Source organism: Nerophis ophidion, linkage group LG04 (genome assembly GCF_033978795.1).
Source record: "Nerophis ophidion isolate RoL-2023_Sa linkage group LG04, RoL_Noph_v1.0, whole genome shotgun sequence".
NCBI lineage: Eukaryota > Metazoa > Chordata > Actinopteri > Syngnathiformes > Syngnathidae > Nerophis > Nerophis ophidion.
The window spans coordinates 70,147,390-70,173,185 of record NC_084614.1 but is presented as its reverse complement, the minus strand read 5'-3'; the positions used below and the strand labels follow the sequence as shown (position 1 = coordinate 70,173,185).

General features: G+C 39.2%; 1 protein-coding gene across 2 annotated transcripts in view; it reads left to right on the top strand.

The window, feature by feature from the left end:
• Positions 1–708: 708 nt before the first annotated feature.
• capn5b (calpain 5b) overlaps positions 709–25,796 on the top strand; it is a 138,263-nt gene continuing 113,175 nt past the window's right edge. For both annotated transcript variants that reach the window (XM_061898927.1, XM_061898926.1), the window contains exon 1: positions 709–854. The gene's annotated coding sequence lies outside the window, so the exon portion shown is untranslated. The remainder of the gene's footprint in view (positions 855–25,796) is intronic.

Here is a 25,796-nt window from a genome sequence, read left to right as displayed (position 1 = left end):
AGGGGGTACATCACTGAAAAAAGGATGAGAACCACTGAAATAAATTGTTTAATTTGCAAGTGTGTTCTTTTACAGGTTGTTAAAGTGACCTGCTGACTTTAATTAGACTGCTATTTTTCCTAATTACAGCATCGCCTTGGATTTGTGACAAAGGGAAGGAGGAATATGAATAACCATACAGCAGGCCTCTCCGCCCTGCGCATGCGCGGACATCAGTCCTTTTTGCCATAGAAAGCTGGTAAGACTTCCTACTTTCAAAATAATGTCAGCATGATTTCAGTGGCTATTCGTGTTGGAACTCATATAGAGAACATAACAGTGGTTAAATAATACGATTTTTGTTGTTTATGGGTTGAATACATCTAATGTTCTTGCTATTTGAGACTTCAGTGACATATATCTAAGCTAGCTGCTTGCTCCGTCGCATTTATGTCAGCCCACTCATAATTACATCTCATTTGTATTATGAATTGACTGAAATAACGTTAATATCACACTACAACGCTTAAAACATTGTTTCTCACTTTTATTTTTAATTGACTGAAATAACGTCGTTAATATTACGCCACAAAGCTTAAAACATGTTGAACTTATTTTGAAAAGCAGCGGAATTTCCGGTGTTCTCGCGGAATGATACATGCCAGCTTGACACTAGCTCCGGCGGAGGAGGAGAGAGGAACTCCGGCGGAGGACCAGGGAGGAGAGAGCGTGGTGGTGAGGAACCCCGGCAGCCCCTCTCCCCCCACCCCCGACCCTGGAGAGCGAGAGTTGGACCCGGCCGGACCCCCACCCCGGTCCCCGGAGGAGAGGACCCGAGAGAGAACCAGGTTGCCACGGGAGAGGCCTCTGCTCAGGTAACCGACGACTCCCCGGGATCTTGCCTCCTCGCCCGGAGCGCAGGGATGCTGTAGAGGCGGTCGGTTGGTCGGTCGGTGGGCGAGTTGCACGAAGCGGCTGGTTAAATCTCTGGAGATCCGAGATGCTATTACTTACTGAGCGTTTCATTTAGAGGGCTCGACTTACTGAGCATGAAAAGATGAAGGAGGGGAGAAAAAAAAAATCCAAACACTAAGCCTGTACGTCTGCGCATAAAAACAGCGGCATTTATGCCAACAGGAAAGCATATCTCCCTTGTACTGCTATTATGTTTTACTCAAATCAATAGATGATAACTTCATATTAATGTGGATTCCCTCCCATGCTTTCAAATAAGATAAAATATACATCATGCAGAGTGTATGAGATCCATGTATGCTCTGCTACAATAAAGAAAACATCCCAGTATAGTGATGTCATGTTCTCCTAATATATCGCCTACAAACCGGGGGCTAGAAATGTTATCAATTAGGCTTTTTAAAAAACCCTGCCTCTTAATGCACCGCTGCCTCGGTCTGATCCTTTACAGCCATCTTCCGTGTGCTCTCATCATGAATTACTTACTTCAAGAAGTGTATTGTTGTGCCAAAAAAGACACATTCAAATGCCAGCCTGCGCAGTCTTAAGACCTAGAGTACAGCATTCTATGGCAGCGTTTGCCTTCCAGGATACAGGAAGTAGCGCCGGGCACACAGTGTGAAGAAAAAGAATAATACAGAGTAATAATAATATTAAAGAACTGAAAAATGTAGTATTACGAATAAAGAAATTTGAGACCGAAGTCAAGTTCGGAACCCCAATTTAAAGGGCAAGGTCCTCCGAATTTCCTTTTATTCGAATGAAGGCAGTATTGAAGACAGACAACAATGTATTCTACAAAAAAGAGTAAACACAAACCGTTGCAATACCAGACTGAGCTGTCTAAAGTATGGCACGTTCTCTGAAAATGGTCGCTCTGTCCATCTCGCAGCCCCGCCTAGGCGGAGATTTCACACCGAAAGATAAACACATCTTCCCCCTCTGACTTCGTCCAGTTGCCTTACTTGGCCCCCTAAAACCTAAATGAGATTAACAACTGCAGGCCAAATTGGACCATACTTAATTTTTTTTCGAATCTTTTTTTTTTTTTTTTTTTTTTTTTTTTTTACCGCAGCTGAATCTTTTGATAACAAGGAAGTCGCACAGGCCTCAATGTTCAGTTCAGTTAAGTTTATTTCGAACATGCAAGTTTATTTCGAACATGCTGATCCGCTTGAGATGGTTTCCTGTGGACGGGACTCTCGCTGCTGTCTTGGAGCCACTATGGATTGAACTTTCACAGTATCATGTTAGACCCGCTCGACATCCATTGCTTTCGGTCCCCTAGAGGGGGGGGGGTTGCCCACATCTGAGGTCCTCTCCAAGGTTTCTCATAGTCAGCATTGTCACTGGCGTCCCACTGGATGTGAATTCTCCCTGCCCACTGGGTGTGAGTTTTCCTTGCCCTTTTGTGGGTTCTTCCGAGGATGTCGTAGTCGTAATGATTTGTGCAGTCCTTTGAGACATTTGTGATTTGGGGCTATATAAATAAACATTGATTGATTGATTGATTGATACAATGTAATGCGCCACATACCGTATTTCCTTGAATTGCCACAAGGCATATAGTATGCACCTGCCTTGAATTACTGCCGGGTCAAACTCGCTTCCTAAAATAATTAGCGCATGCTTCGTATTACCGCCTGTTCAAACTCGTGACGCCACGAGTGACACTTCCCCTGTCATCATTTTCAAAATGGAGGAGGCTGATTTCAATATCGGTAAATTGAAACCGCGTAAAGGGAAGAAGATTAAGAGCTATTCAGTAGGATTTAAGGTCCAAGCTTACATCATACTCAAATTTTTACTGCATGCCTTTGGTAACTACCGGAGTGAGAAGGGGTTTTAAAATAATTAGCGCATGCTTACTTTTACCGCATGCCTTTGGTAAGCGCAGGAGTGAGAAGAGGTTTTAAATTAATTAGCGCCCCAGCGGCAATTCAGGGAAATACGGTATTTCCAGTTGTTTCATTACAGCACGTCCGAAAAGTAGTAGGAACTTGTAGTTTGAACAGTCTCTTAAACTGAATCATATTGGTGCTTAGTTTGGTTTCTTTGGTTAATCCGTTCCATAATTTAATCCCACATACACATGTTTTGAATTCGATTTTCTATTAAGGTTATCTTTCTCCTCTTTTGTTGTGAAGAATTGTTGTACATTCTTGGGTAGCGGGTTATAGTTTGCTTTATACATCATTAGAGCTGTTTGCAAATGCACCACATTTTTGATTCAATAAATAAAAGGTTTGTATGTTTTCTATATCCAACATTATTATGTATTGTTCTAACTGATCTTTTTTGTAACACCGTTAGTGAATGAAGCGCACATTTGTTGTTGTTTCCCCTTAATTCTACACAATAACTCAAATATGTTAACACTAGTAAGCAGTAAAGAATATGAAGTGATTTTTGGTCTAGAACAGGGGTGTCAAACTCATTTTAGATCGGGGGCTACATGGAGAAAAATCTACTCCCAAGTGGGCCGTACTGGTAAAATCACAGCACGATAACTTAAAAATAAAGACAACTTCAGATAGTTTTCTTGGTTTAAAAATAGAACAAGCACATTCTGAAAATTTACAAATCATAATGTTGTTGTTTTTATTTTACACTTACATGTTGCGGTTAATAGTATTCTATCTTTATTTGTTGTTATTTATACTTTCTGAATAAATTGTGATAATGTTCATCAGTCAACTCATTGGTGTTCATTTTCAATCAATCCAGATAAAAGATATCAAAATCAAATTACAGGATGTAATCTATGTAGTTTGCTCACTGGTGAATTAACGTGGTTTATTTTTTTAAAATATGTAGCATCACCTTCAAAGATACAAATAATTGCTATTGTGACATCTAGTGGACACATTTAGAACAACAGTTTGTTTCATGCAAAAATTTTGGCTAATATTTATACTTAGCAAACTCATCCCGCGGGCCTGATAAAACCTGTATCAGCTCCGCGGGCCTTACGTTTGACACCCCTGGTCTACAACATGTTTTGCTTTATTCATTATTGACGTGTTTCTTGCTACTTTATGTTGCATATTTTTTGATATGAGAGTGTGAATGTCGTCTGTCTGTGTTGGCCCTGCGATGAGGTGGCGACTTGTCCAGGGTGTAGCCCGCCTTCCGCCTGATTGTAGCTGAGATAGGCTCCAGCGCCCCCCGTGACTCCGAAAGGAATACGTGGTACAAAATGGTTGAATGGAGTTCCAGTTCATTTTATCGTTTATTATTACACCCAAAAATGTGTTTTCTTTTACCCTTTCAATATCCACTCCGTCTACTTCTAATCGACATTTTGATTGATTGATTGATACTTTTATTAGTAGATTACACAGTTCAGTACATATTCCGTACAATTGACCACTAAATGGTAACACCCGAATAAGTTTTTCAACTTGTTTAAATTGGGGTCCACGTTAATCAATTCATGGTACATCACTTGCAGGCATGTAAAATGTCTGAATGCCCGCGGAAATCCGTGTTTTTAAACATTCATTTTCGCGTCAAAATATCACTTCCACATTTTTTTAATGAAATATCAATAAAAAACACGAACGCTCGTCTTGCCTGAACGCAGCTCCATGTTGCAAGACGAGGAGCACCGAAACAAACTCGCTAGTTAGCTAACCATCTAGCTAGCGCAGACCTGGGCAAAATACCGCCCGTGGGCCACATGCAGCCCGTTAAGGTTTTCAATCCGCCCCACCGGATGTTCTACATAATTTATTTTTAGACCTTTAACATCAAAACTGTTGCCGCCATTATGATGTGCAGTGCTGTTTCTAAATGACCGTAAGTCTTGAACTATAGAAAGTATTTGAATGGTCGAAATCTGTGCTTTTGAGGGTTATAGGAATTTTTACGGTAATCTACGTCACAGCAGCTCAGGCGAGGAACAAAGCAAAGTGGGCGGGGTTTTTTTTCAGAGTAGCCAGCCCGAAACGCCTGTGTCACAAACAGTTGCAGAAACAGATTTTTACAACAAATTTCTGCATAAAAGTGATAATATGTCATACTGTGTTTATTACAATTTGCATCCATATATTTTTTTTTTTTACATTTTTGTTGTGTTTTGCTTGATTGTAAAATATACACAACTATAGAGGAGCTGGTCTGAGAAGTAAAATATGTTCATATGTTGTTAATATTCAGTGTTTTATTGTTCATAGTTAATATTGTAAATCCCACTGTTTTTATTTTGACATACATTTTCGGTGTCCCATTCAGTAAAACACTGTAAAATTACATTCCGTTTTTTTGAGGTGGTCCGTCATAATGTTTTTAGAACTCTATCGGACGTTGTGACTTTTGGTATTAGTGTTCCTAGAAAAAAAGGGACCCAAACACACATATTGTACAGCGGATTGTTACCGCTAAATGTGTATGTATAATTTGTACACACATACACTTTGGCCCGCCAGACACCTTTTTTTCTATAAATGTGGCCCCCGAATCAAAATATTTGCCAAGCTCTTGCCTCGGTTTGCCCTCCAAGCCAGATCGTGGACTGTGGTCTACTTGACTTGTAATTATATGTGGATGATAACAATCCGAACCCTGTTAGTTCCAAACCATTTACAGTTCTAGAGCATGTATTAGTAGCCAAGGAGAGGGTATATTTTTGACGTGACGGATGTAAACAGAGGTCACAACACAGGAATTATTACCGGATGGGGCGTGGCTACAGGATAGAGTTGCCAAATGAGAAACGTTTTCCGAGTATTTTGCATGCATGTTATAGAACAGGGGCGTCAAACTCATTTTAGCTCTGGAGGAAAATCTGTGCAAACGCGGGCCGGACTATTAAATTGATGGCATTAAATCTACAAAATAAAGACAACTTCAGATTGTTTTCTTTGTTTTACATTGTCTAAAAATAGAACACACACATTCTGAAAATACAAACCCCGTTTCCACATGAGTTGGGAAATTGTGTTAGATGTAAATATAAACGGAATACAATTATTTGCAAATCCCTTTCAACCCATATTCAATTGAATGTACTACAAAGACAACTTATTTGATGTTCAAACTCATAAACTTTATTTTTTTTTTGTAAATAATAATTAACTTAGAATTTCATGGCTGCAACACGTGCCAAAGTAGTTGGGAAAGGGCATGTTCACCACTGAGTTACATCACCTTTACTTTTAACAACACTCAATAAACGTTTGGGAACTGAGGAAACTAATTGTTGAAGCTTTGAAAGTGGAATTCTGTCCCATTCTTGTTTTATGTAGAGCTTCAGTCGTTCAACAGTCCGGGGTCTCCGCTGTTGTATTTTACGCTTCATAATGTGCCACACATTTTCGATTGGAGACAGGTCTGGACTGCAGGCAGGCCAGGAAAGTACCCTTACTCTTTTTTTTACAAAGCCACGCTGTTGTAAAACGTGCTGAATGTGGCTTGGCATTGTCTTGCTGAAAAAAGCAGGGGCGTCCATGAAAAAGACGGCGCTTAGATGGCAGCATATGTTGTTCCAAAACCTGTATGTACCTTTCAGCATTAATGGTGCCTTCACAGACGTGTAAGTTACCCATGCCTTGGGTTACAAATGCAATACCATACCATAACAGATGCTGGCTTTTGAACTTTGCGTCTTTAACAGTCTGGATGGTTCGCTTCCCCTTTGGTCCGGATGACACGATTTAGAATATTTCCAAAAACAATAATTTGAAATGTGGACTCTTCAGACGACAGAACACTTTTCCACTTTGCATCAGTCCATCTTAGATGATTTCGGGCCCAGAGAAGCTGGCGGCGTTTCTGGATGTTGTTGATAAATGGCTTTTGCTTTGCATAGTAGAGTTTTAACTTGCACTTACAGATGTAGTGACAAACTGTATTTAGTGACAGTGGTTTTCCTGAGTGTTCCTGAGCGCATGTGGTGATATCCTTTAGAGATTGATGTTGGTTTTTGATACAGTGCCGTCTGAGGGATCGAAGGTCATGGACATTCAGCGTTGGTTTCCGGCCATGCTGCTTACGTGGAGTGATTTCTCCAGATTCTCTGAACATTTTGATGATATTATGGACCGTAGATGTTGAAATCCCTAAATTTTTTGCAATTGCACTTTGAGAAACGTCGTTCTTAAACTGTTTGACTATTTGCTCACGCAGTTGTGGACAAAGGGGTGTACCTCGCCCCATCCTTTCTTGTGAAAGACTGAGCATTTTGCGGGAAGCTGTTTTTATACCCAATCATGGCACCCAACTGTTCCCAATTAGACTGAACACCTGTGGGATGTTCCAAATAAGTGTTTGATGAGCATTCCTCAACTTTATCAGTATTTATTGCCATCTTTCCCAACTTCTTTGTCACGTGTTGCTGGCATCAAATTCTAAAGTTAATGATTATTTGCAAAAAAAAATGTTTATCAGTTTGAACATCAAATATGTTGTCTTTGTAGCACATTCAACTGAATATGGTTTGAAAATTATTTGCAAATAATTGTATTCCGTCTATATTTACATCCAGCACAATTTCCCAACTCATATGGAAACGGGGTTTGTATTACAATAAAAATATAGGAAAAAAATACCAGCAGCAGTAAAGTTTGGATTTACAAACTAAAGAATAAAGTGAATGAATGTTTCTAACTGAATGAATTTACATATGCATAAAAAATTGTTCTCTTTTGTATTATAAAAAAAAAAAAGGATTTTTTTTTTTTTAATGAATTCAGTAACGTTTATGACAACCTTTTTCCAAAACACTATAGAATGTGAGATATAACAGGAGTAATGCATACATTTATCTTTTGTCTTTAAAACAGTTTTAAAAAAAGTGGGACCCAGGGGCCATAGATAATTCAAAAGTCAAGGGCGCCTTGACTTTTACACCCTTGTTAAAGAACTTTACAATCCAATTTCAATGATGATAATGTTAGTATTTTTTTGTAACCAAAAAACAAACAATTTTGTGGTACATTAAATGGGACAACATGTAAGTGTAAAAAAAGTAAAATATACTGTACAAATGCACCCAATTGCAGGAAATGTAGTCCCGATTTAAAAAAATTTTAAAAAATTTTGGAGCTTGCGTGGCAGGACTTTGTACTGATAGAATTATTATTTTTTTTTTTTTTACATTTTAACAGTTAAGGGTGCTCGCATGCCTACACTTACATGCGGAGTTTGATAAAGTAAACATGAAGAAAGTTGACCGGATTCTGCAAATGTACAATGAAGTCACTACTACTTTGCAACATCAGGGTTTCCCACACATTCATTTATTTGTGGTGGCCCGCCACGAAAGAATTACGGCCGCCACAAATAAAAAAATAAATAAAAATAAAATGTTTTTTCTTTTTCTTTTTTTCTTTTTGGCTTTTGACTCGCTCGACCGCTCATAAAAGCAATAGGACTCTGTCTGTGAATGGAGCTTGTAGTTACATATTATATAAATAAGTATATAAATATGTACATAAAGTGTTGTAATTATATTCCAACTCCGCGTTCTTCTTGGTCATCGCTGCCGCCGCTTCACCCCCAAATCACCAACCCCCCTTCCCCCCAGCACATCTCGACCGAAAATGACGCAAAAATCGCACACACTTCTCATTGCGTTTAGGCTGAAGTCACATTTAAAAAGATCAGATTCCAAACTGATTCGGACTACCTCCTGATGTAGCCTTAATCTGATGCGAAAATACCAGATTTGAAGCACTTTTGGAGCGTTTTGACCGGCCCAAAAATATCCCATCTTCATCACTTGTGGGCAAAAAAAATCAAAATTTGGTTTCCAGAGTAAACGAAGCCATTGTGTGTATGTTTGCAAAGATAGAACATATATATTCACTGTTATGTCCTTGAATAGAATGAAGTGAACAAGGCACTCCACTCTGCTCCAAGGTTGGAAAATCTTCTCCAAACAAGTAGAATCTTCAGCAAAACCACAGAGCACTTCGAAGTTTGTGGCTTCAGTCTATTTTGCATATTCTAGGGTATTTTTTGTTAAACATTCTTTAGCGTAACATGTCTAAATATATCAACAATCCAGTAGTATTAGTCACTAGATGAGACCAAACCCATCAGAGTACATTGTTTAGTATCATGGACACCGATTGGCTCGGCCTCAGGCAACATTACTATATTGGATCACACTTGTGTAAAGGTGACTATGTGGGTGTTATATCATGTCTAGGGGGCTCTAATAATGTTAAACTCGTATTAAAAAAGTCATAAACGCATGATTTCTGCTTAAGCTTTAAATATATTTGATTTATTATTAATAATTCTTACTTGGAGAAAATTCATTTAACACGGCCCGGAACCAGCGATAAGCGAGGGATTACACTATTTGATGACCTAATGGTCGCATCAGAACAAATAAAATCATACTTTCTCAGTGTGTCCTTGGGCAAGACACTTTACCCACCTGCTTCCAGTGCCACCCACACTTGTTTAAATGTCATTTAGATAATGGCTTTTACAATGTAAAGCAGTTTGATTAACTAGAGAAAAGCGCTATGTAAATATACTTCACTTCACTTCACTCAGGAGTACCTCACTTTTTTTTTTAGTAATTATTTGCATTAGTTCACATGGAAAAACTGAATCAAACTAAAAACAAACTAAGTAATTTTTCCATAAGGAAATTATGTAAATCCAGTTAATCTAAAAATAATAATACAAAACACATTTTATGGAGCGAATAATTAGTTTTTCAATTATGCTAAATACAAAACCCAAAACCAGTGAACTTGGCACGTTGTGTAATTCATGAATAAAAAACAGAATACAATGATTTGCAAATCATTTTTCAACTTAGATTCAATTGAATAGACTTCAAAGACAAGATATTCAATGTTCGAACTGAGAAACTTGCAATTAATCATGAACCTAGAATTTAATGGCAGGAACACATTGCACAAAAGTTGGCACAGGGGCGTTTTTACCAGTGTGTTACATGGCCTTTCCTTTTAACAACACTCAGTAAATGTTTGGGAACCGAGGAGACCAATTTCTGAAGCTTTTCAGGTGGAATTATTTCCCATTCTTGCTTGATGCACAGTTTTAGTTGTTCAACAGTCTCCTTTGTGATATTTTAGGCTTCATATTGCACCACACATTCTTAATAGAAGACAGGTCTGGATTACAGGCAGACTCTTTTACTATGAAGCCTTGTGTTGGCATTGTCTTGTTGAAATAAGCAGGGGCATCCATGATAATGTTGCTTGGATGGCAACTTATGTTGCTCCAAAACCTCTATGTACCTTTCAGCTTTAATGGTACATTTACAGATGTGTAAATTACCCATGCCTTGGGCATTAATACACCCCCATACCATCACAGATGCTGGCTTTCGAACTTTGCGCCTATAACAATCCAGATGGTTCTTTTCCTCTTTGTTCCGGAGCACACAACATCTGCAGTTTCCCCCCCAAATTTTAAATGTAGCCTCATCAGACCTCAGAACACTTTACTACTTTGCATCAGTCCATCTTAGATGAGCTCGGAGCCAGCAAAGCCGGTGGCGTTTCTGGGTGTTGTTGATAGATGGCTTTGACTTTGCATAGTATAGTTTTAACTTGCACTTACAGATGTAGCTACAAACTGTAGTTACTGAAAGTGGTTTTCTGAAGTGTTCCTGAGCCTACGTGGTGATATCCTTTACACACTGTTGGTTTTTGATGCCGTACCGCCCGAGGGATCGAAGGTCCATAATATCATCGCTTGCATGCAGTGACTTCTCCACATTCTCTGAACCTTTTGATGATATTACATACTGTTGATGGTGAAATTCCTTGCAATAGCTCTTTGATAAATGTTGTTCTTAAACTGTTGGACAATTTGCTCACGCATTTGTTCACAAAGTGGTGAGCCTCTCCCCATCTTTGTTTGTGAATGTCAGAGCATTTCACAGAAGCTGCTTTTATACCCAATCATGGAACCCACCTGTTCCCGATCAGCCTGTTCACCTGCGGGTTGTTACAAATAAGTGTTTAATGAGCATTCCTCAACTTTCTTGGTCTTTTTTACCACTCGTGCCAGCTTTTTTGAAACATGTTGCAGGTATCAAATTCCAAACGAGCTAATATTTGCAAAACATAACAATGTTTTCCAGTTTGAACTTTAAAGTATCTTGTCTTTGCAGTCCATTCAATTGAATATAGGTTAAAAATGATTTGTAAATCATTGTATTCTGTTTTTATTTACCAATTACACAACGTGCCAACTTCACTGGTTTTGGGTTTTGTATATACAGTGGGGCAAAAAAGTATTTAGTTAGCAAGTGTGCAAGTTACAGATGTCTGTAATTTTCATCATAGGTACACTTCAACTGTGAGAGACAGAATGTGAAAAAAAATCCAGGAATTCACATTGTAGAAATTTCAAAGAATTGATTTATAAATTATGGTGGAAAATAAGTATTTGGTCAACCATTTAAAGCTCTCACTGATGGAAGGAGGTTTTGACTCAAAATCTCACGATACATGGCCCCATTCATTCTTTCCTTAACACGGATAATGCGTCCTGTCCCCTTAGCAGAAAAACAGCCCCAAAGCATGATGTTTCCACCCCCATGCTTCACAGTAGGTATGGTGCTCTTGGGATGCAACTCAGTATTCTTCTTCCTCCAAACATGACAAGTTGAGTTTATACCAAAATGGATACATGGATGATACAGCAGAGGATTGGGGGAATGTCATGTGGTCAGATGAAACCAAAATATAACTTTTTGGTGTAAACTCGACTCGTCGTGTTTGGAGGAAGAAGAATACTGAGTTGCATCCCAAGAACACCAGACCTACTGTGAAGCATGGGGGTGGAAACATCATGCTTTGGGGCTGTTTTTCTGCTAAGGGGACAGGACGATTGATCCGTGTTAAGGAAAGAATGATTGGGGCCATGTATCGTGAGATTTTGAGCCAAAACCTTCCATCAGTGAGAGCTTTGAATGGTTGACCAAATACTTATTTTCCAACATAATTTACAAATAAATTCTTTAAAATTCCTTCAATGTGAATTTCTGGATGTTTTTTTTCATATTCTGTCTCTCACAGTTGAAGTGTACCTATGATGAAAATTACAGACCTCTGTCATCATTTTAAGTGGGAGAACTTGCACAATCGGTGGCTGACTAAATACTTTTTTGCCCCACTGTATAAATGATCAAGTGGATTCTTTGTTTGGTGTAATTTTGTGGAATGATACATAAGCAAACGGAGTAGTTTGGCCGTGTTAGGCCCCCAAAAAACTAGAGAAAGTAATAAGTTAAAAACCAAATCATGTAAAAAGCAGGGTGGACAAAAACAGAGGTACCGCTGAATATGAAAAGTTGAATTTCCCCGGAGTAAGATCACAGTTTTATGAGATACTATATACAAATTATAGTCAGGTGTAATTTATTTTTACTGAGATGAGGAACTTTTTGGATTTTCTAAAACATTAAAGAAAAAAAAATTCTCTCTACAGACAAAAAACCTAACTTGTGACTGATAGACGCATTGTGTTTAATAGACAAACCATAGAAAACATTTAAGGACGTCATCATGAACATATTGATCTGTTACCCTCTATCGTCCATATAGAGTCCCATTGTCTTGGTCAATGACTCAAAGTATGCTTATGTGCTTTTCTAGGTCACCTCCGGCCATTTTGACTTTCAGTAAAATTCTTTATTCTGGTGGTGTTGCAAAAACTCAAGGGAGCGCAGAGCTCCGGCAAGGCCAATTTGCTGTCCTCCTAGCTGAACTATAGCTGTAAACAATCCTGGAATTAAACCTTTGTGTCCAAAAACACTCCTGCCTGGGGATGAGCTCTTTTATAGTACAGCCATAAAGTACCATATCAATCTGTCAAAATGGTTTATATCACATAGTCAAAACAGAAGCTTGTTAAATTATATTTTTAGTGCAGTTTCTGGCACGTGTACCTAATTTGACCTGTGAATTTATAGTTGTGTGTCTTTACAGCTCGGGAAAAAATTGTCTTTAGAAAGGATCCTTGCGGGACTATACAAGTTGTTCTAATGATTAGGCAAAATTCATTGACTGAACACTTGGTTTTAGCACACCAGAATACTTTCCCTCTTCAGAAAATTAAAACCACAATAATAATAAACATGTTAAATTAAATATATCTCTATAGAAAACATGATATATATTTTTACAATAAGTTTCTGATACAGGTTTATGATTCTAATGTGATCTAGGAACTTCTAGTACTCTAAGTGCAACAGCTGTCCGCCCTGAGATTGGTAGGTCGTGAGTTCAGGGTGGACACTCTAACCACTAGGCCAGTGGTTCTCAAATGGGGGTACTTGAAGGTATGCCAAGGGGTACGTGAGATATTTTTTTAAATATTCTAAAAATAGCAACAATTCAAAAATCCTCTATAAATATACTTATTGAATAATACTTCAACAAAATATGAATGTAAGTTCATAAACTGTGAAAAGAAATGCAACAATGCAATTGTGTTGACAGCTCGATTTTTTGTGGACATGTTCCATAAATATTGATGTTAAAGACGTCTTTTTTTGTGAAGAAATGTTTAGAATGAAGTTCATGAATCCAGATGGATCTCTATTACAATCCCCAAAGAGGGCACTTTAAGTTGATGATTACTTCAATGTGTAGAAATGTATTTATAATTGAATCAACAAATTTTTAGCTATTTTTATATCTTTTTTTCCAAATAGTTCAAGAAAGACCACTACAAATGAGCAATATTTTGCACAGTTATACAATTTAATAAATCAGAAACTGATGATATAGTGCTGTATTTTACCTCTGTATCTTCTTTTTAACCAAAAATGCTTTGCTCTGATTAGGGGATACTTGAATTAAAAACAAATGTTCACAGGGGGTACATCACTGAAAAAAGGTTGAGAACTACTGCTTTATAGTGTTAGAGCTAGTCAAAGAGACAGTGTAATACAAAAAAACAGTGGTCTTAGAGTGGATTTTTGTGGGACACTACAAGTAGAAAGCATAACCTTAGGATGAAAAACCCAGTGGTCCTTGAAAGGATCCCTGTGGAACACCACATGTAGGACTATGTTTTGATGTGATTTAAATACAGTTCTTCGAGTTCACCCGAAACGTTTTAAAATGTCGCATTATGTATTTCAAAGCTGTAAAATAAAAACAATGTTTATGCTACCTGAGGTGTGTGGGCAGCAGACCAGAACAGGAAGTCTTGCCCATGAGTCCAACTTGGGAATGAGTGATGCCGCTGTCTCTCACGCCACATTCATTTTATGCACCCAAGGTCTCTTACTCCCGCGTAATGCCATTCATTATGAAAATATCAATATTAAATATCCCCAAGTTTAATGGCTGATGCTTCACTGCCTCACCGAGTTCAGTGACTATCGAGCGGGTAGTTTTTGTTGTTGGTCAGAGAAAGACTGCATTCATTGTGAGAGTTTATAGGTGTTTTTTTTGGATTGCCGCTTGATGCTTGGACCAGACCAGGGTAAATTAAGGCCTGTTAAGCTTTTCAATCTGGCCCACCGGACATTCCCAAATAATTCGATTGGATCTTTAAGATGGAAACTGTAGCTGCCATTAAGATGTGCAGTGATGTTTTCAAATTACTGTAAGTCTTTAACCATACAAAGTATTTCAACAGTTGGAATATGTGCTTTTGCATGATATACTAGTTACTATGGATGTCACAGCAGCTCAGACAGGGCAGTATAGGGGCGGTATAGCTCAGTTGGTAGAGTGGCCGTTCCAGCAACTTGAGGGTTCCACGTTCGATCCCCACTTCCACCATCCTAGTCATAGCTGTTGTGTCCTTGGGCAAGACACTTTACCCACCCAGTGCCACCCACACTGGTTTAAATGTAACTTAGATATTGGGTTTCACTATGTAAAAGTGCTTTGAGTCACTAGAGAAAAGCGCTATATAAATATACTTCACTTCACTCAGACGAGGCACCAAGCAGTGTGGTTGGGGAGCGTTTCCACAGAGTGTTTCTCGAGCGGCCAGCTTGAAATGGGGGTGTCAGGGACAGACGCGGAAGGAGATTTTTACAAGAAAGTTCTAAAACTTAGTGATATATATTAGATCGTAGGTGTTTTTTTTTGTTCCCTTCGCGTTTATTTTTCGCTGTCCATCCATCCATCCATCATCTTCTGCTTATCCGAGGTCGGGTCGCGGTGGCAGCAGCCTAAGCAGGGAAGCCCAGACTTCCCTATCTCCAGCCACTTCGTCTAGCTCTTCCCGGGGGATCCCGAGGCGTTCCCAGGCCAGCCGGAAGACATAGTCTTCCCAACGTGTCCTGGGTCTTCCCCGTGGCCTCCTGTCGACTGGACGTGCCCTAAACACCTCCCTAGGGAGGCGTTCGGGTGGCATCCTGACCAAATGCCCGAGCCACCTCATCTGGCTCCTCTCGATGTGGAGAAGCAGCAGCTTTACTTTGAGTTCCTCCCGGAAGGCAGAGCTTCTCACCCTATCTCTAAGGGAGAGCCCCGCCACCCGGCGGAGGAAACTCATTTTGGCCGCTTGTACCCGTGATCTTATCCTTTCGGTCATGACCCAAAGCTCATGACCATAGGTGAGGATGGGAACGTAGATCGACCGGTAAATTGAGAGCTTTGCCTTCCGGCTTAGCTCCTTCTTCACCATAACGGATCGATACAACGTATTTTTCGCTGTGTTTGTTGCATTTTTGTTGCTTTTCGCTTGATTGTAAAATATGTTGATCGAGAGGGGGTGTGATGTTCACATGTTGTCAATGTTCAGTGTTTTATCGTTCATAGTTGATATTGTAAATCCCACATTCTTTATTTTCATGTACATTCTGGGTGTCTCATTCAGTAAAACAATGTAAAATTCCATTCCGTTTTTTAAGGCGGTCTGTCATCAAGCGAAACGCAATAAAAATGGAAAAAACCCGGCAAAATATGAACGCGAAGGGTACAAAAAACCCCCACCTACTATCTGATACATCACTGAGCTTTAGAACTTTGTTGTAAAAATCTTCTTTCACGTCTGACACTCTGTGGAAACGCTCGCCACCCACACTGCTTGGCGCCTCGTCTGAACTGCTGTGACTTAGATGACCTAAGTAACTAGTAGGGATGTGGGAAAAAATCGATTCGAATACGAATCGCGATTCTCACGTTGTGCGATTCAGAATCGATTCAAATTTTTTTTTAAATTGATTTTTTTGTAATTTTTTATTTAAATTTTTAATTTTTTTTTTTTTTTTTTATCAATCCAACAAACCGATACACAGCAATACCATAACAATGCAATCCAATTCCAAAACCAAACCTGACTCAGCAACACTCAGAACTGCAATAAACAGAGCAATTGAGAGGAGACACAAACACGACACAGAACAAACCAAAAGTAGTGAAACAAAAATGAATATTATCAACAACAGTATTAATATTAGTTATAATTTCAGCATAGCAGTGATTAAAAATCCCTCATTGACATTATCATTAGACATTTATAAAAATAAAAAAAAGAACAATAGTGTCACAGTGGCTTACACTTGCATCGCATCTCATAAGCTTGACGACACACTGTGTCCAATATTTTCACAAAGATAAAATAAGTCATATTTTTGGTTTGTTAAATATTTAAAACAAATTTACATTATTGCAATCAGTTGATAAAACATTGTCCTTTACAATTATAAAAGCTTTTTTTTTTTTAAATCTACTACTCTGCTAGCATGTCAGCAGACTGGGGTAGATCCTGCTGAAATCCTATGCATTGAATGAATACAGAATCGTTTTGAATCGGAAAAATATCGTTTTTGAATCGAGAATCGCGTTGAATCGAAAAAATCGATATATAATCGAATCGCGACCCCAAGAATCGATATTGAATCGAATCCTGGGACACCCAAAGATTCGCAGCTCTAGTAACTAGTATATCATGCAAAAGCGCAGATTCCAACCATTAAAATACTTTGTAGAGTTCAAGACTTACAGTAATTGGAAAACATCACTGCACACCATTTTAAAGATCTAAAAATAACTATTTGGATTTAAAAACTTAACGGGCCTTAATTTGCCTAGCTCTGGTCTAGGCTACTGTACTTCATTTACCGTAATTCACCAACTAGCTCACTCGGTAGAGCAACTTCTCTTATTCACTGATTTTTAAACTGTGGTTCGAGTTGTACCGATACAAGCCACATATTCATAGCGGAGGTTCTTGCAAAGAATAATTTTATTTGAGGTAGTACTCGTTGTCAAAAGATATGTCAATCATTTTTCAAATGTTGAGCTTGTTTGGGATGCTTGTAAAAATTTTAATTCCAATTTTAAATCGGGAAAAATATAACAACATAGATAAGAATGGACTGATAAGAGAACATGGCTGAATAAAAGATGCATATGATATTTATAATTAAAGCACAGGAGCGTGTAAGTTGCCTGCGGTGTTGTAATCGAAACGTAGAAAATAAGTTATTTTTGGGGCACGGAGGCACCGTCGTATGTCGGCGCAAAGCCCGCGGCCGGCTGGCAGCGAGGAGGCGACGCTGCAGAGGGGAGATCACGAAGGTGGGAGCATGGGACAGCCCTCCTCCCTGGCGCAGGCCACAGAGGGAGGTGGGTAAGGGGGCTCGATGAGGTATGATGTGGTAGAAACCCTCCTTCATTCTCTCCCCTCCTCTCTGTGGGATAGTGGTGCATTACTGCTCCCTCTTCACTTCTCTGGGTCTAATCAGTCTGTCAGCAGAAGCAGACTCAATCAGTCACCGCGGACACCCATCCGGAGCCCACCCCTCCCCTAGAACAGCAGAGTACACTCGTCCCTGATTTCTGACCAGCCAGAATTTGCTGCTGCAGCCCGCTGTGCAAAGTCTTGATTCTGTACCCCAGGTCTGCTATAATCACACTTCCCAGCAGGGAAAATTGCTATTACATGGCTGGTTCCTTTTCTGTTTTTTTCTTTTTTTGGGCTGGTGGGGCGATGTTTGTCACGACTCCATCTCACTAAAAAGCATCAGTCGTGATTTTAACTCGCCTACGCTGCAGCAACTTCTGTGGCATTAGGCATTAGAAGTAAATAATATGCCAAGCACTCCAATTTGACTGTATATGTTTATTCTTACTTCTGAATTACTGCAATTGTTAAAAAAAAAAAAAAAGCATGCACCCTTACTGTTTTGCCCGTGCTATTTTGCAGGCAAAAACACTACATTTTGGCATTGTTATTAAACTCGATTGCACTACAAACTCACATACGTAGGGGACGGCGTGGCGCAGTGGTAGAGTGGTCGTGGTTCAATCCCCACCTAGTACCAACCGTGTCACGCCCGCTGTTAGCGCCTTGCATGGCAGCTCCCTCCATTAGTGTGTGAATGTGTTTGTGAATGGATAAATGTGGAAGTAGTGTCAAAGCGCTTTGAGTACCTTGAAGGTAGAAGAGCACTATACAAGTACAACCCATTTATCATTTACATGCCAATATTTCCATTTGAAAATAAGGTACATTTCTCGGAACAAAAAACATTAACATTTTACATGTTCAGCCGTTAAAACTTAGACAATGTGGGGGCATTATCAAACACTCCTACTCAATTGTCTAGGCCAGTGGTCCCCAACCACCGAGCTCGATCGGTACCGGACCGCAGAATAATTTTTTATTAATTTTTTAAATTTTTTTTAAATCCATTTTTTACTATTTTATTTTTTATTAAAACAATATAAAAAAACACAAGATAGACTTACAATTAGTGCACCAACTAGAGATGCGCGGATAGGCAATTATATCATCCGCAACCGCATCACTAAAGTCGTCATCCACCCGCCATCCACCCGAACCAACATTTCATCAAACCCACACCCGCCCGCCACCCGCCCTTTATTATATATCTAATATAGACGATGCAAGGCATTAGTGAGGTTAGAAAGTGTAACTCCCTCCAAATAGCACGGACACAATGGCTTTCTTGAACTGATTTATTTGAAGGCTTAATTTCCCCTTCAAATTCACCGTAAAACCTGTAGTAAATAAAGCACGTTACAAACGTAAAAATAATAACATGCACAGCATGTGGATCAAACATTTTACCAAGCAAAATACCAACAGATGACAAATACCTCGTTGGCCATACCCGGAAGTAGCTTCCTTACATCCGTCGACAGACCAAACGAAACACTTCAAAATAAAAGTATGCCCACATACTGTTTCAAAGAGTGCTGCTGGTTTTTCATATGTGGGTAACAACATTTTACTATTTATAAATGGTTGACTTCTATAGGCTAGTAAGGTAAAGTGTTGTACCTGACAAGTTAGGGCTACCTTGCTTCTGCAGCCTTCATCAGAGGTGTCACGTGATGTTAGCGTGACGTCGTCTGTGACGTGTTGCATGGATTGTACCATTAAGAGTTGTCAGGTACAACACTTTACCTACTAGCCTATATAAATCAACAACTTATAAATACACGTCAGTAGGCTAAATGAACCTCTTCAACATAACATTTAACTATGTATAATGTAGCGGCTGGCTACAGGGTTTTAGCCAATGACTTTGGCTGGGAGGCGGGAAATCCAGGAGAGAAAGGGAAGTGACGTTATCGACAGGAAGTGAGAGTTCGAGTTGTCCCTAGAAAAGCGTTAGAGACATGAGAGCTGTTGTGTGGTTGTATTACATCTTGTGCAATAAAGACAAGACAAACGAATAAGTTTTATGAGCCTACATTCCTGGGATTATTACAATATATATTTCCGAATTGGTTCAACCGCCACCCGCCCGAATCTATTTAAAATCTATTTTTTCGTCATGTCACCCGCCCGACCCGCGGTTTATCCGGGGACTCCGCGGTTGTGACCGCAAACCACGCATCTCTAGCACCAACCCAAAAAACCTCCCTTTTTCATGACAAATAACATTTTCTTTATTAAAAAAGAACACCCCTCCCCGAAAAGGTTGGGGACCACTGGTCTAGACTATCCAAACCTGTTTTGAACCATTTTAGCAAACCGTATGAGTTACTTTTGCAGTGTGTTAGATATTTATTTGGCTAACTAAAATGTTAACTTAGCTGCTAGTGTTGTCTCGATGCCAATATTTTGGTACCGGTACTAAAATGTATTTCGATACTTTTCGGTACTTTTGGATACTTTTCTAAATAAAGGGGACCACAAAAAATTGCATTATTGGTTTTATTTTGACAAAAATCTTAGACACATATGTTTTTTATTGCAAGTTTGTCCTTAAATAAAATAGTGAACATACAAGACAATTTCTCTTTTAGTAGTAAGTAAGCAAACAAAGGCTCCTTATTAGTCTGCTGACATCTGCAGTAACTTTGTGAAATATTGTAAGTAATATTGAGTCATTTATCATTCTTTTATTTTGTCAACATTATTAAGGAAAAGTGGTGGAAAATGAATTATTGATCTACTTGTTCATTTACTGTAAATATTTGCTTACTTTCTCTTTCAACATGTTCTATTTACACTTCTGTTAAAATGTAATAAACACTTATTCTTGTGTTGTTTGGATGCTTTACATTAGTTTTGGATACCACATATTTGGGCATCAATCCAATACAACGTTGTTACAGGATCATACATTGGTCATATTCAAAGTGTCCGGGACGTATTTATCCATCCATTTTCTACCGCTTATTCCCTTTTTGGGGTCGCGGGGGGGCGCTGGCGCCTATCTCAGCTACAATCGGGCGGAAGGCGGGGTACACCCCGGACAAGTCGCCACCTCATCGCAGGGCCAACACAGATTGACAGACAACATTCACACTCACATTCACACACTAGGGCCAATTTAGTGTTGCCAATCAACCTATCCCCAGGTGCATGTCTTTGGAGGTGGGAGGAAGCCGGAGTACCCGGAGGGAACCCACGCATTCACGGGGAGAACATGCAAACTCCACACAGAAAGATCCTGAGCCTGGATTTGAACCCAGGACTGCAGGACCTTCGTATTGTGAGGCAGACGCACTAACCCCTCTTCCACCGTGAAGCCCGGGACGTATTTACTGAGTTTAAAATATGATATAAACTTGAAAAAAAACCGTAAAAATACAAGTTTGACCGTCACTTTTTAGAGGCGGTGTAGTACAGAATATGATTAATTAGTATCGCGGTACTATACTAATACCGGTAAACCGTACAACCCTATTAGCCACCTACATTTACACTTGGAGCTAACATTAGGCAACTGTGATGATTTGGGTGGCTTTGGTTTTTGTTTTTTCTACCGACAGCAGAGTCTGGTTTTGGAAGTCTGGGCACATTAACATAATGGTACTGTGGAACCTCGACTTACGAACCCCTTTATTTGCAAACTTTTCGACTCCACAAACTTTTAGAAGTCAAATGTGCCTCCATATGCGAACGTGAACCCCGACTTAAACAAGTTGAAAAACTTATTCGGGTGTTACCGTTTAGTGGTCAATTGTACAGAATATGTACTGTACTGTGCAATCTACTAATAAAAGTTTCAATCAATCAATAAAAGTAGGTAAGGTTGTATTTTTGCCTCATCCTTCACTTAACGCGTGACTGAAGAATGTGTGAAGAAACAATATATGAGTCCGAAAGAGAACAAGATGAGACAGTATTATCTACTCACACTGCTCACTACCTGGTGTTTTGTTTGAACACACTGCAAAAGGATTCTCACAGGAATGAGGCAAAAATACAACTGTACGTACTCTATGCTATTCAAAACTTTTTAACTACCACCCACAAATGTGTTATGTTGACCAGGGCGCACAAGAAACAAAATCTTTGACCTTAACATTTAACTTTACAACCCATGAGATCAGCTGTATCAAAAACCTTAATTTGTTTGATGATTATTTCCTCTTCTTAAAACCAATTTTCTATTGTTTTGTGCCTAATATTGTGGCTCGGTTGTGTATCGCTTTTGCACTCATTTTAGGAAACCATAATCTTTAGAACTTGGCTGAAATATGAGCACCAAATAATAACTGTGGTTGAATAATGGATCCTTGCGGTACTCCATATTCAAAGAGGCATTAGATCATGTTTTTTTTAATGACAGTAAATACTGACTTGCAATCCAAAAATAGGAACAGGCAAGCTTATACGAGAAATCGGCAGCTGTATGCTGGACTCTGTTGGAGTCGCAGCGCCTTGATTAATGCCCGTCATCATTCGACTCAATGCACCGCCCTGCACTATTATGTCCACTGTGCTGAAACATCTGTTTGACAGAGCACTTTGTTTCCTACCACTCACTTCCTGGATTATTGAATATTGACCGAAAGGCTCATACTTGCACCTTACTCGTCTCTCCGCATTGCAGGAGCGGACTGTTTTTTGAATCATGCGTTGAGAGAGAGAAGGAGAGAGAGAGCGGGAAAATCAGTCAGTCCTGAATTTATGGACTCGCAAATCATTTGGCTTTGGCAAACGTCCTATTCTAGTTTTATAGGACCTAAATTTTATACCCCCCTTCAACATCTTAAGTCAGTCCCAGAGGAGTGTTGGAATTTAGGCAGTTTAAAAGTTTTTTTGGTAAGCCCAACCAGGAACATGCGGTTTTGCATGTCTGTAGCTGGTGTGTGTCTCTAAGAATCTCTATTGTGTACTTCATCTACATTTTACATAGACAGTGCACTAGAACAGTGGTTCTCAACCTTTTTTCAGTGATGTACCCCCTGTGAACATTTTTTTAATTCAAGTACCCCCCTAATTAGAGCAAAGCATTTTTGGTTGAAAAAAAGAGATAAAGAAGTAAAATACAGCAATTCTTTCATCAGTTTCTGATTTATTAAATTGTATAACAGTGCAAAATATTGTTTATTTTTAGTGGTCTTTGGAAAAAAAGATATAAAAGTAACTTAAAAACTTGTTGATTCAATTATAAATAAAGATTTCTACACATAGAAGTAATCATCAACTTAAAGTGCCCTCTTTGGGGATTGTAATAGAGATCCATCTGGATTCATCAACTTAATTCTAAACATTTTTTCTCAAAAAAAGAAATCTTTAACATCAATATTTATGGAACATGTCCACAAAAAATCTGGCTGTCAAAACTGAATATTGCATTGTTGTATTTTTTTTTTTTTCACAGTTTATGAACTTACATTCATATTTTGTTGAAGTATTATTCAATAAATATATTTATAAAGGATTTTTGAATTGTTGCTATTTTTAGAATATTTAAAAAAAATATCTCACGTACGCCTTGGCATGCCTTCAAGTACCCCCAGGGGTACGCGTATCACCATTTGAGAACCAATGCACCAGAAAATTACGAGTAAGCAGACCTCCAGGGTTTATTTTAAGATGTGTAGCAAAGCCTTTTTTTGCATCATTGTATACATTATTGTTAAATAAGTCTCTAAAGTTGCACGAAATCTTTCGTGTTCGAACCACCGTTTTGAAAGAAGTCACACAAAACTTAAACGAATGTCACAGGTCTTCAGTTCAAATTTCTGCTATTTTGCAAGGAACAGAGTTTGAACCACTAACGCCAAATACCGCAATGAACCGTAATATTAAAGAGTGTGACAGGGGGATAGAAAAATTAGCCACACTAGCATAGCCATGTGAGCTACATGCTAACAAATTTACCAGTAACATCATGCTAGGTTAGTTTAGTAAACTAAAAGATCAAACTTACACCTCAAATGTCTGTAGCTTATGGAGATTTAGCAGAACCTGAGGCTTTATTTTAGGATATCTAGCAAAGCTTTCTTTACAACATTGTATACATTATTGTTAAAGGCCTACTGAAACCCACTACTACCGACCACGCAGTCTGATAGTTTATATATCAATGATGAAATATTAACATTGCAACACACGCCAATACGGCCGGTTTAGTTTACTAAATTACAATTTTAAATTTCCCGCGGAGTTTCTTGTTGAAAACGTCGCGGAATGATGACGCGTGCGCGTGACGTCCCGGGTTGTAGGGGACATATTAGCGCCGCACCATTTGCGGCTAAAAGTCGTCTCTTTCATCGCGCAATTACACAGTATTCTGGACATCTGTGTTGCTGAATTTTTTGCAATTTGTTCATTTAATAATGGAGAAGTCAAAGTAGAAAGATGGAGGTGGGAAGTTTTAGCCTTTAGCCACACAAACACACGGTGTCTCCTTGTTTAAAATTCCCAGGGGTGAAGCTTTACTATGGATCAGAGCGGTCAAGCAGGTTTCGGTGAGAAAATTGTGGTAAAAAGTCGCCTCTTACCGGAGATCAGCTTAGCTTGCGTTATCCATGCAGCTGCCGTCGACTTCCCTCAGAGACTGGCGTCTAGACACCCGTGGACACACCCTTCCGACTATCAGGTACTATTTAACTCACTAAAACACTAGCAACACAATAGAAAGATAAGGGATTTCCCAGAATTATCCTAGTAAATGTGTCTAAAAACAACTGAATCCGTCCCAATGCAATCGCCTTTTTTTTTTAAAACTTTATTATTATTATTATTATTTTTCCTAGTCCTTCGCTATCAATATCATCATCCACGAATCTTTCATCCTCACTCAAATTAATGGGGAAATTGTCGTTTTCTCGGTCCGAACAGCTCTTGCTGTTTGAGGCTCCCATTATAAACAATGTGAGGACGTGAGGAGCCCTCACCTTTGTGACGTCATCGTTTGCGACTTCCGGTAAAGGCAAGGCTTTTTTATTAGCGACCAAAGGTTGCAAACTTTATCGTCGATGTTCTCTAAATCTTTTCAGCAAAAATATGGCAATATCGCAAAATGATCAAGTATGACACAAATGGACCTGCTATCCCCGTTTGAATAAGAAAATGTAATTTCGGTAGGCCTTTAAATAAGGCTCTAAAGTTGCACAAAATCTCTCTTTCAACCACTGTTGTGAAATACGTCACAAGTCTTCAGTTTAACACCGACATCATGCTAGGTTAGCAATACTTGCTGGCAAAAAACAAAAGCAGCTTCCACGTCTTTGGCTGGATTGTTGGCAAAGTTCCAGGCTGTCCTGTAAGACGTGTAGCGAAGCCTGTGGTCGTTTGAGCGCCTCTTTTCTCAACCAGTGAAATAGATGATAGATTTTCTTCACGTTTGGTGCTCATAAACCGGCTGTGCTGAAAGAACGTCATTAAAATGTCAATTTGGCATAACGTTGTTGTGTTGAAAGGCAGCTATCACGCCGGCTTTTCCGAATCCGCTCTCCGCAGGTAATGCTGTTGGCCGCCTGCAGAGGCCGAGCGACAGCGTGGTTTTCCGTGGTGGTCACGAGCCAAGGCACCGAGCCATCTGTCAGATTTAAAATCCCGCTGCGACCTCCTCAATCTGACTGGAACCGCTTTATATCGCCCGTTTAGGAGCCAGATACCTTGCAAAATCCGAGGACTTAGCTGTTTAGACCAAGATGAGTCAGAGCAGGAGTGTCCAAACTTTCACTGAGGGCCACGCAGTGAAACATTTAAGCAGGCATGGGGCCATTTTGATATTTAAAATTTTCAGAGCCAATACAATGTATAGATTTTTATTATTTTTTTTACCTTTAGGGCTCCTCTCAAGTTTGGTCGTGGCGACCTGGAAGGGTCTTAGTCAGTGGTCCCCAAACTACAGCCCCAGGGCCAGATATGGCCCGCTAGCGTTTGAGATCTGGCCCCCAGGTGTTTAAAAAAAAAAGTTTTTTTTATTTATTCATTTTTTTTTATTTTTATAAATCTGTCCTTTGTAATCCATTTTCTACCGCTTGTTGCTTGTTACTCTAAGAGTCTCCTAGCCTCTCAGGCAAATCACATTGTCTAAAAATGCATTTTCCAATCAATGATGTGATATTATATATCTATATTAGGGGTGGGAAAATTAATGCGTTAATTATGAGTTAACTCATCAATCTATTAACGCCGACAATTATTTTATCGCACATTTGCTTATGTTGTTTACATGCTTTTATTTTGTTAACGCCTTT